The 13,339-nt window shown below is 41.2% G+C and overlaps 1 protein-coding gene across 2 annotated transcripts in view; it reads right to left on the bottom strand.

The window, feature by feature from the left end:
- The window catches only part of PRKCH (protein kinase C eta), a 232,329-nt gene that overhangs the window by 48,337 nt on the left and 170,653 nt on the right, over positions 1 to 13,339 (bottom strand). The gene's annotated exons all lie outside the window — the stretch shown is intronic.

The following is a 13,339-nucleotide window of genomic DNA, read 5'->3' as shown; positions in this document are numbered from 1 at the left end:
CTTGGGAAAACTAAAACACAGGGCTGACCCACCTCTCCACTGTGTAAGCCACCCACTGAAAGTGGAAGCAATTTCTTGTAATTCTTCTCTTAAAAAGTGCTGTTGTTTTTTTGTTATTTTTTTAAATTTCTTTGGCCATGCTGAGTTGCAGGATGCAGGATCTTTAATTGTGGTGTGTGAACTCTCCGTTGCGGCATGAGAGATCTAGTTCCCTGCCCCGGGAGTGAACCCGGGCCCCCTGCACTGGGAGCACCAGGGAAGTCCCACAAAGTGCTTGTTCTTTCCTAAACTCTTATCATCTTAACCCTCTGCTGAGTTGTTATCTTGAGAACGGGTTCTTAGGAAGCACTGTATCTTGAGCTTCTCCGGAAAGTTATTGGTTCTGGGGTTAACTCTTTCTACACCCAGTGTGACCCAGACCACCCTTCCTGGATTATATATCTTGTGAGATACTGTGAAAATGCTCTGCATTGTAAGCCCTCGACACTCCCTCTTTGTTTGGATACAAACACAACATCAAACTATACCCTAGCTGCCGCAAACTGGACAAAGCCAGCCGCCCCTCAGACAGACCGTGGAGGGAAAGTGCTTTTTAACATACTTCCTCTGGTGGTGCCATAGCACAAAGATTATACTCAGCTTCCCCGGCCATAAAAGTTTCAGTTTTTCCCATTCTCGCTGCCAAAGCTGAAATGCCAAGAAATGCTGGGAACTGTGATTATACACACTTCATATTTTACATTCTGAAACCCCAAGGAGTAAGCCACGGAGAACAGAGTCCTATTTCTTAAATGGCAGCTGAACAGATAGAGCACTCGAGTTCTGCGGAGCATGGCTGAGGATTTGCATGGAGAGAAACAAACAGAGACCTCACAGACGTTTCCCGTCTGTGTGGACCTTCCTGGCGTCTGGGAGAGACCTTGGCTAGCTTTTCTAGTTTCTTTCTCCTTTGCTATTTTTTAACTTTCTGAATTACTCATCTAGATTCTTACGGGAAAAAAAAAATTGATGCCACACATACAAGTCAGTCATAAGGAAACTCAGTGACTGCCTCTGACAGGTTTGAACCTGTGTCTTCACAGACAAGAAGACAAAACTTCAGTGTTCTTCAGGCCAAAACTGAATCCCTCCCCCTTTTTAAGAGTAGCAATAAAAACAGCCATCCTGACAACATTTAGCCCTCAGGTTCGCTTTGTCAAAATTTTCCTCTGTCAATGGAGTCTTAAGTTAATTTCAAGCTGTCAATGGAGTCTTAAATTAATTTCACTGCCCCAGCATATTTTTCTTAATTCCAGCAACTAGTGTAGGAATTAGAACAAATAAATAAACACACCCCCCCCCCAAACAGGTTTTCCTTCCTCCTCCCTCTAAGAATTAACACAAGAGCCCTGGGTCCCTCAGGAAAGGCTCATGATGGCAAGACCTATTCTCCTAAAGGGTGAATTTCATGACTCACTATCACCTGCTTTCCTGTGTTGCTCTGTTCCATTTCTTCGTCAAAGGAGTGTTAAAATCCTCACTAAGGGCAAACCAGGGAGGGGCAAGCGTCTCATGCGTGTATTAAACAAACATTTAACACCTGCTCTTGCTTCCTGGGTGGCTCAGCAGTAAAGAATCTACTGACCAATATAGGAGACTAGAGTTCAATCCCTGGGTTGGGAAGATGCCCTGGAGAAGGGAATATGCCCTGGAGAAGGGAATGACAACCCACTCTAGTATTCTTGCCTGGGAAATCCCATGGACAGAGAAGCCTGGAGGGGCTGCAGCCCAGGGAGTTACAAAAGAGTCAGACACAACTCAGTGACTAAACAACAACTTGCTTGATTTACAGGCTCTGGAGAGCTCTCACATGTTTTCAGAACGTAAGAGCTCATGTTTTATTTTTCTCCCTTTGACAGTGCCTGCTCCAGTGCTTCATAGAGAAAGAGGCTTGAGAAACTGTTGCTAAATGAGCACTCTGCCCCAAAGCAATGCAAGCCCCATGCAGCCAGCATGGACGTGTGTGCTGCTGCTCCTTACTCCAGTTATAAATAACCACTGATGCAACTGCAGGATGTGTAGGGCTGGAAATAAATTTCTCTTTGTAGCTATATAACTGCAATAAACTTTTATAAGCCTGTTGCATGATCTGAACAGATCTGCACAGTTTTTCCAACAAGAGCAGAATTCTTTGCAGGTTTAAGCCCTCACCCACAGACCCTTCTCAGAGAAGAGAAGGAGTCTCAAAACTTCTAGCTTTTTACAAGAGTTCAGAGTTGGTCTTTCAAAAGGCTTAGGAAAAACCTCTGTTCTTCGAGTATGTAACACCCTTTGTTTTTCAATAGGAAATACCCTTAAATATAGAGCTTGTGTATGTGTAAACCATTTCTGGAAGGACATACAAGAAATGGATAACTGGTTGTCTTGAAAAAGAGAAATCTGGAGGCTGGACTTAGGTTTCACTGTAATCTTTTTAGAATAGCTCAACATTTATCAGATTATGTATTAACACATCTAAATAAGTTACATCAATACTGCTCTTTAGTCAACAACTAATACCCTATTTATATCCATCTTTCTATCATTTATCTCTCCCAATGTGATCTCCCCAGACAAGCTCATTTGCTAGACATAAAAACAGAAATGAAAAAAACAAAGAAGAAACATTCTATACCATGTGCCAGAAACGGAGGGGTAGCAATTGAAACTGAACAAGGAAAGCAAAGCTCTGGACGCCAAGCTCTGATAGAGCCATGACAAATGAGAGAGAAAGCCTGAGGCTCCCAGCTCTTCATCCTGCACCCGCCGCCAGAGGACATCCCTTCCTGGCTGACCATCTCTTCTCGTGCTCTGCTGATTGATTTCTCCTCTTCCTCTGCCCCCATTCCTTTTGCTTCTTTCATTTAAAAATACTGGTTCTCAAAAATCACAAAAGTAACCCATTCTCACCACAATCTGTGGTACAATCTGAAGACACATAATGAAAAATTAAGAACTGTCCGACCCATCCCAGACTTGTTTCTGCTCTCCCACTTCTTCCAAGCACATGTCTATGTACAGTTGGCTTTCTACTGTTTTTTTAAGCAAAAAATGGGACTTAAATGAACATACATACTATTTTATTTTTCTCACTGATTTATCAGAAGAAAACCATCCAGGTGAATAAATATAAGTCTAACTCAGGTATTTGTTCAATAGTTGCATAATATTCCTCAGGATGGATATACCATAATTTATTTACCCTTTCCTTATTAAATCTGTGCACCTCTTAAGTGGGTTCACTGTTCACGTTTCTCCCCTGGATTATTTTCTAACTGATAACATGTATGGAACATTAACTGATATCAGACATGGTATCCGGCTTATCAGAAATAAGCCATATGAATTGGATTTTAACAATAATCTCATGGGACAGGCAGTACTGTTGTTTCCATGTTATGGATTAGAAAACTAAGATTTAGAGGAATTAACGAGTTCATCCAGTATCATGGAGCTAGTACACTGCAGAGGTAAGTTTCAAATCCAAGTTTGATTCCAAAGTCTTGCTCTTAAGACTTAAGGTATGGACTTACAGTCCATACTTTCTCATTTGCAGTGTTGCCATGCAATCAGCCTGGAGCCTATGGCCACTGAAATGTTAGCCTGGTATTTACAACTTTGAGATGTGTCATTGGACTAGGAGTTCCACATGTTCCTCTAACTCGAGGTGTTCAGGTCTTCATCTCCTCCATCCCCACATCTGTACTCATTCTATGCCTCACCTTTGCAAAAGGAAACTCTGAAGAGCCTAACGTCACACCAACAATTGACTTCCCACTAGGCTTGCTATCCCTATAATCAGCACCAACAAAGTTCACTTAAAGCCAAAGTCTTATTTAAGAGGAATAAAACGAGCTAACCAATTCCTAGCTATGATACTGCTGATTTTACAAAAGGAGAATGTAACACACCAATTAGATACTTAATCAGGAATGAAAAATTACGTGGATGGCTTATGACTGCTCAGAAATCAGTGACTGAAAAAGATAACCAGGATGAACAATATCACACTAATCATATTTCCTTCTTTGACAGAAAAACTACACTGGAAGAACCAAATTGCCTCCAAATATCTGAAAGGCTTTTTTTTTTTTTCCGTAGAATTTGTGTTTTTTCAGTCTCCTCTTTATGAGTGGTTCAGAACCAGTGAATAGAAGACACTGAGAGTTATGGTTTTAGTCAATACAGTGGTGAAATTTCCAGTAGTCATTGATACCTAGAAGTGAAGGAAACAAGCCCCTCTCCATGTGGAGGTATGTAAGTATAGACAAAATGACCGTGCAGCAGGCTATTAGGTATGCATGCTTTGAAAGAGAAGGGTATATAACTGAATTTCCTTCCAACCCCAAGACTCAAAAATTGTGTCAGTGGGACATGGACCAGGTAAATATTAAGACTGCAGGCTAGAATGCAGGAGAGAGATTCTGTATGTGAAAGAGAAGGTTTGGAGGGGTATTCTGAGGTTGAGGAAGGAGAAATGAAAGGTCACACAGTCAAACTGCCATCTCCCCATTGTGAGCAGCATCACACATTTTGGGAACTGGATCGCTCAATGATGTCACTCTTCAAGGTGAGAGGTAGTTTGCCTGTCAGTTTCACTCACTCTTTGCAACTGAACCCACAGAATTCATCAAGGTCTGGGCATCTTTGCCAAAAGGTAATGTGGTTGTACCAAGTTATATTTCTTCTTAGGAAGTCTGCTGATAAGTAAAATTTGACATTTGCAAGACAATGGAAAAAGATTCCACCTTCAGGCAGGCTATCTATCAAAAGGCAAATGGTCACACCACATTCCGCTTAGCTATTTCTCCTGCCAGGCTTAAGTACTGGGATCCAGGAGGAGGATTTGGTCTCAACACACTGGAAAATATAGCTCCAAAACTAACATACATGGCTCAGTGAGCCAAAAGAATGGTAGTGCCCTCAGCTAATCCCCAGCTGTTCTCTCATGTCAGCCCATGGTGTGTTCAACTCCAGCAGGTGCTATTCTCCTCAGGGTTGAAATTATTTCTGGGTAGATTCTGTACCATCAAGTAGACTCAAAGCACCTTGCTTCACATAATAGAAAACATTGAAAGCTTAATAAACATGAATGAACCACTGCGATGGACTGAATGGTTGCATACCTCCCAAATTCATATCTTGAAGCCCTGACCACCTCGTCCTTGGAGATGGGGCCTTTGGAAAGTAATGGGGGTTAGATAAGGTCATGAGGGAGGGCCCCCCATGACAGGAGTAGTGCCTTTATAAGAAGAGACATCAGAGAGCTTGTTTCTTCCCCATCAGGCATGTAAAGATACAGCAAGAAGGTGGCAGTCTGCAAACTGGGAAGAGAGCTCATACCAGAAACCAAAATGGCCAGTGGCTTGATCTTGGATTTCCCAGATTATACAACTACAGACATGAACTTCTGTTGTGTAAGTCACCCAGCCTGTCAGTGTTCATTATGGCACCCAGAGTAGACCAGGATGTGACTCACAGACAAAGAGTGATCACAGCCTGAAAGCCAAGGCTTGACAGACCTTAACTGCTACAGCAGCAGCAAGGCACCTATTTTTTGACATAATCAAAAAACTTGTAGTGGGGTATATTCAATATCACATGAGATCCCTTTTGAAAATAACATTTTTAATTATTAAAAAGGCAATGGTTGTTCTATGCAGAACATTTTAAAAACATTACAAAAAATAAAAACCACCTATATTCCCTCAGATACTCAGACAACAACTATTGTTGATGTTTAGCCTCCTGGAACTATGTTCTCTACCGAGAGTAAAGCTGACAGAAAATGAGGTCTTTGGGGGCTTTCTTCTGACCAAGACCATCACTGCATTAAGTCACCTAAAAGAACTGCATCCCCTTATACTCACAAGGATGTTACTGAGAAGTGATTTTACTTTCAGGCTCCTAGTACGAATATTCACATCGTACAACATCCATATGGAATCAACACTGGCTGATTAGGGAGAACTGAAAAGGAGACTTTCTGAGATGATGGAAATGTTCTATTATTTGGAGAATTGATCACATATAGTGTACACTTGTCAAAACCTATCAAACTGTACATTTAAGATCTGTCGGGGGAAGTGAATTGGCAAGATCAATACAATCCATGGGATAACACCAATACCCATCATTAAAACGTGTGCTTTGATGCATTTTTTCCCAAAGAATGTTCAGAAAGTGAACATTACTGAGCATGCACAACATACTAGGCTCCGGGCTAAAGGCTTCACACGCACCTCTCCGGTGTGCATTTCTCAGATCTGTATTTTATCAATGAGGAAACTGCAGCTTTAGAGGGGTTAAGTAACTTGCTCAAAATTCCACAGCTGGGAAGTGGCAAGACAGAACTGGAAGCCAGGTTCCTCAAATCCCAGAAAAAAAATTACAACAATCCAAATGTCTTTTGACTCAGCAGTATCTGAGACTCTAGGAATCTGTTCCAGGGAAAAAAAATCAAAGACTGATCCAAAGAGATGTGTACAAAGAAATAATAAACTCACCATTATTAATAAATCAACTTAAATGTACTATAAGTTAAGTAGGATCATGTGATAGACCACTTTGCATCATGTAATATTAGGTTTAAAAGAGAATATAAACTACTTTCATGATGGGGGAAAATGATCATGACAGATTAAGTGAAAAAAAATCAAGTTAAAAATGTACATATAGTATGATATCAATTTTGTTTCTTTTTTTAAAAAAGTAAATACATTTTAAAACTCTAAGGAAATATATCTAAACAAAAATGATTGTCTTTCAGTAGGATTATAGGTTATTTAATTTTTAATTTATATTTTTCAATGGTTATTATATGTTCCTTTTATTAGAGAGGAATCAATTTTATTTTCAAAATTAAAAAAAAATGGGAAAATGATTGTTCTCACTAAAGAATGTATATCCCATGAAGACTATACGTACACATTTTTATGAGAAAAATATTTCCGTACAGCCCCTTTATAACTTTAGGGTGTTAATGTTATTCAGTAACTTACACATAATCATAAAAAAAGTGAAATCACCAGGATTTCTAACATAGTCATATATATATTTTATATATTATTTTATAGGATGGGAGAGTTCTACCACAGGTTGTGTGACCTTGAACAAGTTACTTAACTTCCCAGAGCCTCAAGTGTCTTTATCTATAAAAGAAGGAAGACACAACCGTCTTGGAGAGATGTCATAAGAAGGTAAAACTAAATAGGTCCAACTTCTTACAGAGGCATTTATCCACACAAGATAAAAGCTGAGTGCATGTGGCTATTATTTTGTACAGCAGCATCAGGGAGAGAGCTCAGACTATCTCCTCCTCTCTACCCCAGACCTCCCTGCACCATCATGCTTGTCCTTGCAGAGCACACGCCCCCTCCCACAGGCTGTGCCCTGCCGTTCCTTCAGACCAGAATGCTCTTTCCCCAGACATTCACAGAGAGCCTGTTTCCTCGAGTCCTTAGGTCACTGCTCATCTGCTCAAACAGTCCTTATAAGAGAAACCTTTCTTAATCCCCTATGTGTTAATAAACAGTAAAACTATTTTCCTCAAGCTTTATCTTCCCTGACAGAGCTTTTTCTCCATGGAGTTTATCATCCCAACACTCAATATACTTACTTTTTGTTTGTCTGACTACCTGTGTTAGAATTTAAGCTCCTGGAGGGTACGGGGTATTGTCAGCTTTATTTTCAGAGCTTTGAATAGTGCCAGGCCCACAATGGAAGCTCAACCAGTAAGTATTAAAGGAATGAACAAGAAACCCAAGCTGGAGGGCAAGGCCTCTCTTTACTCCTCTTAGTCTCTGAGAGTCTGACATAAAGCTTTGCATCAAGAAGGCATTTCATAAGCAGTTGTTGAACTGAACAACTGAATCACTTTTTACAAATGGCAGTGTTCACCTGATACCTAAAGATCAATGATTATATTTTTAGATCACAGCAAATAAATCCAAGATTGTATTTAATTATAATGAAGCAGTAGATTGCTTAATCAATTTGGTGAGGAATAGAGCAAAACTGGTGGTCTGGTTTCATTAGCCAGTGGAATCAATTAACACATTATCAGTTAGTCCCAAATAACCACAGCCTTTGTTGATGTAAAGGTCAAACACTGATGAGATATGCCAGGGTCTGTATTCTGATCTAGTAAGTGAAGTACAGAAACAATCAAAGTGTTTCAAGTCTGAAATTTCTTTCTGTCATTAATCTGGGTCCTTGGAGAAATTGCACCAGGATATTCACTCTAGTAACGGTACGAAAGTGTTCTTAATCTCCCCTCAAACGAACAACCGAAATATCTGCTTCAAATGAAGCAAACAAAATGACTTTGACTGTTTTCCCCATACATTACAGAGACAGTTGAAATTTAAATAAAATGTAAGAGTAGAGTCTCCAAGTTTTACAACCTGTCCCCTGTGTTCCAGGGTTTCCTAAGGAAGCCATCTTTTTTTAATATGAATTTATTTTAATTGGAGGCTAATTACTTTACAATACTGTAGTGGTTTTGCCATACATTGACATGAATCTGCCACGAGTGTACATGTGTTCCCCATCCTGAATCCCCCTCCCACATCCCTCCCCATCCCATCCCTCTGAGTCATCCCAGTGCACCAGCCCCAAACATCCTGTCTCATGCATCGAACCTGGACTGGTGATTCGTTTCATATATGATAATATACATGTTTCAATGCCATTCTCCCAAATCATCTCACCCTCGCCCTCTCCCAGAGTCCAAAAGACTGTTCAATACATCTGTGTCTCTTTTGCTGTCTCGTACACAGGGTTATTGTTACCATCTTTCTAAATTCCATATATATGCGTTAGTATACTGTATTGGTGTTTTTCTTTCTGGCTTACTTCACTCTGTATAATAGGCTTCAGTTTCATCCACCTCATTAGAACTGATTCAAATGCATTCTTTTAAATAGCAGAGTAATATTTAATTGTGTATATGTACCACAGCTTTCTTATCCATTCGTCTGCTGATGGACATCTAGGTTGCTTCCATGTCCTGGCTATTATAAACAGTGCTGCGATGAACATTGGGGTGCACGTGTCTCTTTCAATTCTGGTTTCCTCAGTGTGTATGCCCAGCAGTGGGATTGTTGGGTCATATGGCAGTTCTATTTCCAGTTTTTTAAGGAATCTCCACACTGTTCTCCACAGGGGCTGTACTAGTTTGCATTCCCACCAAGAGTGTAAGAGGGTTCCCTTTTCTCCACACCCTCTCCAGCATTTATTGCTTGTAGACTTTTGGATAGCAGCCATTCTGACTGGTGTGAAATGGTACCTCATTGTGGTTTTGATTTGCATTTCTCTGATAATGAGTGATGTTGAGCATCTTTTCATGTGTTTGTTAGCCATCTGTATGTCTTCTTTGGAGAAATATCTGTTTAGTTCTTTGGCCCATTTTTTGATTGGGTAGTTTTTTTTTTCTGGAATTGAGCTGCAGGAGTTGTTTGTATATTTTTGAGATTAATTCTTTGTCAGTTGCTTCATTTGCTATTAGTTTCTCCCAATCTGAAGGCTTATAGTTTTAAGGAAGCTATCTTAAGGACTTAACGATAAGTACACATAAGTATAGTAACTACACACAGTATCAAAATGTGGCTAAAATGCGGAGAAAATGATTTGGTTTGAAAGAAAAGCATAATCAAATTTAGTTTATTATAAAAAAGATCGGTCTTCTTTCAGCTCAGAGGAGGCCAAGGTGCAACTTTCTTTGTTCAACCTGAATCCCAGTTCATCTGACACCAGCTGCCTCCACTAGGCTGCTTAAGTTTGACCCCAGTAAGATCAAAGGCATACACATGAGGTGCACTGGAGGGGGTTTTGGTGCCACATCTGCCCTGGGCCCCAAGATTGGCCCCCTCGGTCTGTCTCCAAAAAAGGCTGGTGATGACATCACAGAGGCAAGTGGTTATTGGAATGGTCTGAGGATCACAGTAAAACTGGCCATTCAGAACAGACCCAGATTGAGGTGGTACCTTCTGCCTCTGCCCTGATAGCAAAGCCTTCAGGGAACTGCCAAGAGACAGAAAGAAGCAGAAAAACATTAAACACAGTGGAAATATCACTTTTGATGAGATTGTCCACACTGCCCAATAGGTGCTGTTGAACTGAAAAACTGAATCAACAACTGATGGTCCTGAGAACTTTCTGGAAGCATTAAAGAGATCCTGGGGACTGTGGGCTGCAAAGTCAGTGGCTGCCACCATCATGACATCATAGATGACATCAAAGTGGTGTGGTGGAATGCCCAGCTAGTTAAGAACTACAAAGATTGGTCTTCAGATCAGTTCAGTTCAGTCGCTCAGTCATGTCTGATTCTTTGCGACCCCATGAACTGCAGCACACCAGGCCTTCCTGTCCATCACCAACTCCCGGAGTCCACCCAAACCCATGTCCATTGAGTTGGTGATGCCATCCAACCATCTCATCCTCTGTCGTCCCCTTCTCCTCCTGCCCTCAATATTTCCCAGCATCAGGGGCTTTTTAAATGAGTCAGCTCTTTTGCATCAGGTGGCCAAAGTATTGGAGTTTCAGCTTCAACATCAGTCCTTCCAATGAACACCCAGGACTGATCTCCTTGCAGTCTAAGGGACTCTCAAGAGTCTTCTCCAACACCACAGTTCAAAAGCATCAAGTCTTCTGCGCTCAGCTTTCTTTATAGTCCAACTCTCACATCCATACATGACCACTGGAAAAACCATAGCCTTGACTAGACGGACCTTTGTTAGCAAAGTAATGTCTCTGCTTTTTAATATGCTGTCTAAGTTGGTCTTCAGAGGGTTGAGTTTTACAAGCCACAGCTCCAATTTCTGTGAAGTGAAGTGAAAGTCACTTAGTTGAATCCGACTCTTTGCAAACCCCTGGACTATACAGTCCATGGAATTCTCTAGGCCGGAATACTGGAATGGGTAGCCTTTCCCTTCTCCAGGGGATCTTCCCAACCCAGGGATCAAACCCAGGTCTCTTGCATTGCAGGCAGATTCTTTACCAGCTGAACTACAAGGGAAACCTAAGAATACTAGAGTGGGTAGCCTATCCCTTCTCCAGCGGACCTTCCCGACTCAGGAATCGAACTGGGGTCTCCTGCATTGCAGGCAGATTCTTTACCAGCTGAGCCATGAGGGAAGCCCAATTCTCTACTATTGAGGACGCATTTTGAGCAAAATTTCAGCTGAAGCCTACGCCACAAAGAAAATGCAAATCAGCTGATAGCATGTATGCAAAGAATAATCTCATTTGTCCACATAGCATGTTTCAAAGAATTTTCACATGTCCACTTCCATCTGATTGGAGTTTCATTAACACCCTGCAGGGAAGTTATGTCAATAGTACCCCTCACTGAAGACCGGTAAACAGGCTTGGAGTGTTCAGCAACCCACCCATGTCCTCAGGACCATCACGAAATGGGCTAAAAACTATGCCCAGCATTCCTTCAGTTCAAAGAAGATGATGATCTCATCCAGTGCTATGATCTGAACTAACAGCTATGTCCTGATGACTTCCAAATATTTAGTTCCTGCCCATTTTCAATGCCCATTTTCAAGTCCATCTGCCTGTTATGCATTTCCACCGGCATGTGTCTCAAGTACTTGATATCTTACATTTCTAATTCTCATCTTCTTCACCTGCTGAGATCCCTTCCCAGGCTCATGATCTCTCGTACCTAATGGTACCACCATTCATTCAGACTTCTAACTAAACACCCAGGTATGACCCCAGGTTTTTCCTTCACCCCCTGGGTCCACCCAGTCACTGAGCCCAGTCTGTTCTACTTGCTGGTATGGCAAAAACACATGGCCTTCTCCTCAGACCTACTACCAATGTCTCAGAGCCTAATTATCTTCTTACCCAGAACACAGTAACAGGCACAAACTCAACCTTCCCCTTCTGCCCCCATGCACATATCCATACACTCTCCCACAAAATATATGTAAAATATAAAGCCAGTCATGTCATCCAACTTGCTGAAGATTCTTCAGACTCTACATTACCTGCTACATAGAGCCAAATTCCCTGGTATGAAATTTGTATCTAATAGTGCAAGTTTTCATCAAATAACTATTCTCCTTCTTTTCCCTTAATAAGAGAACCCTAATTTTTGCCTAGAACATGGCCATGTAATAACATCCTAGCCTTTACTGCAATTAGGTGCAGCCATGTATGACCAGGCTCTGGACAATTCCATGGTAATTTCATGTCTGAAAGTTCAGGGAGGATCTTTAAAGAGAGCAGACTCAACTGGAAGGAATGTCCTTCACCCTTCTTATTCCAGTACTGCCTTGTATTGGAATACAGAGGTGACTTTTGGAGCTACAGCAACCATGTTAAGACCATGAGGTGACTTTGACTATAACAGAATATTAAAGATAGAAATCTGGGTCCCAGAGGACTCCATGGAGTTTTCCTGGCAGAGCCAGATCTCTTGCCTCCAGACTTCTTCCAGGGAAGAGAAGTTCATTTCTATTTAATTTAAGCCAATGTAATTTTACATTTCCTATGAAGGGCAATGGTGCCAAACCTCAAGTGATACTGAATTCAAACTTCTCCAGAATATTATGCCTTATAATAACTTTGTTTCTACCAACTCTTCTAGCCTTATCTCCCACCATACTTCAATCTTTAGGCTTTAGTACTACTAAATTTCTAGTAGTTTTCTATCCCACCCTCCATGGACTTTCATACTTCTCAGCATTAAGTTCTAGAGCTTGTCCCCTACCTAAACACCTACTTAACTTTATTCAGCTTTTAACTTCACACACTCAGCTCAGGAATCATCTCTATAGGAAGTTTGCCTAGATCTGCATCTTAGGCTAAGTGGCTGTTCTCCGTGCTCCCGTAAAGCCCTGGGCACGCTTCACTTTTGGAACCCACCTGCTCTTACTTATGGGCCATCTCTTCCACCCCACAGAAAGAACCTTAGGGCAGACACCACGCCTAACACCAGTGGGAGCTCTAATTATGTCCTGAGTTCCACTGCACTTTCCTCAGTGAGATGGAGTGAACACCACATGCTTCTGAATGTCCTGTTTAGCCCTTAAGCTCAGCATTCCATGAAGACTGAATGAAAATTTCCTAATGGTGATATTTTTTTTTCTGAAGATGAAAAACAAGTTACAAGTGAGCCCTCCTAAGAAAACATCCATCCTGAGAAGCAATTTGCTGTTTGGATATTTCAGGCTTGAGTTCTTTCATCTGTAACAGGGAACTTAGCCCTAAGTAATCTTGGAGGTCTGACATTTTGTAATTTCATTGTTGAATATAAACACACAGATCTGGACACAAGGAACTCACTGTGAGCGGATGGCTCCTC

The sequence above is a fragment of the Bos javanicus genome, chromosome 10 (assembly GCF_032452875.1).
Source record: "Bos javanicus breed banteng chromosome 10, ARS-OSU_banteng_1.0, whole genome shotgun sequence".
Taxonomy (NCBI): Eukaryota; Metazoa; Chordata; class Mammalia; order Artiodactyla; family Bovidae; genus Bos; species Bos javanicus.
The sequence above is the reverse complement of the archived record's forward strand: the minus strand, read 5'-3'. Positions and strand labels throughout refer to the sequence as shown.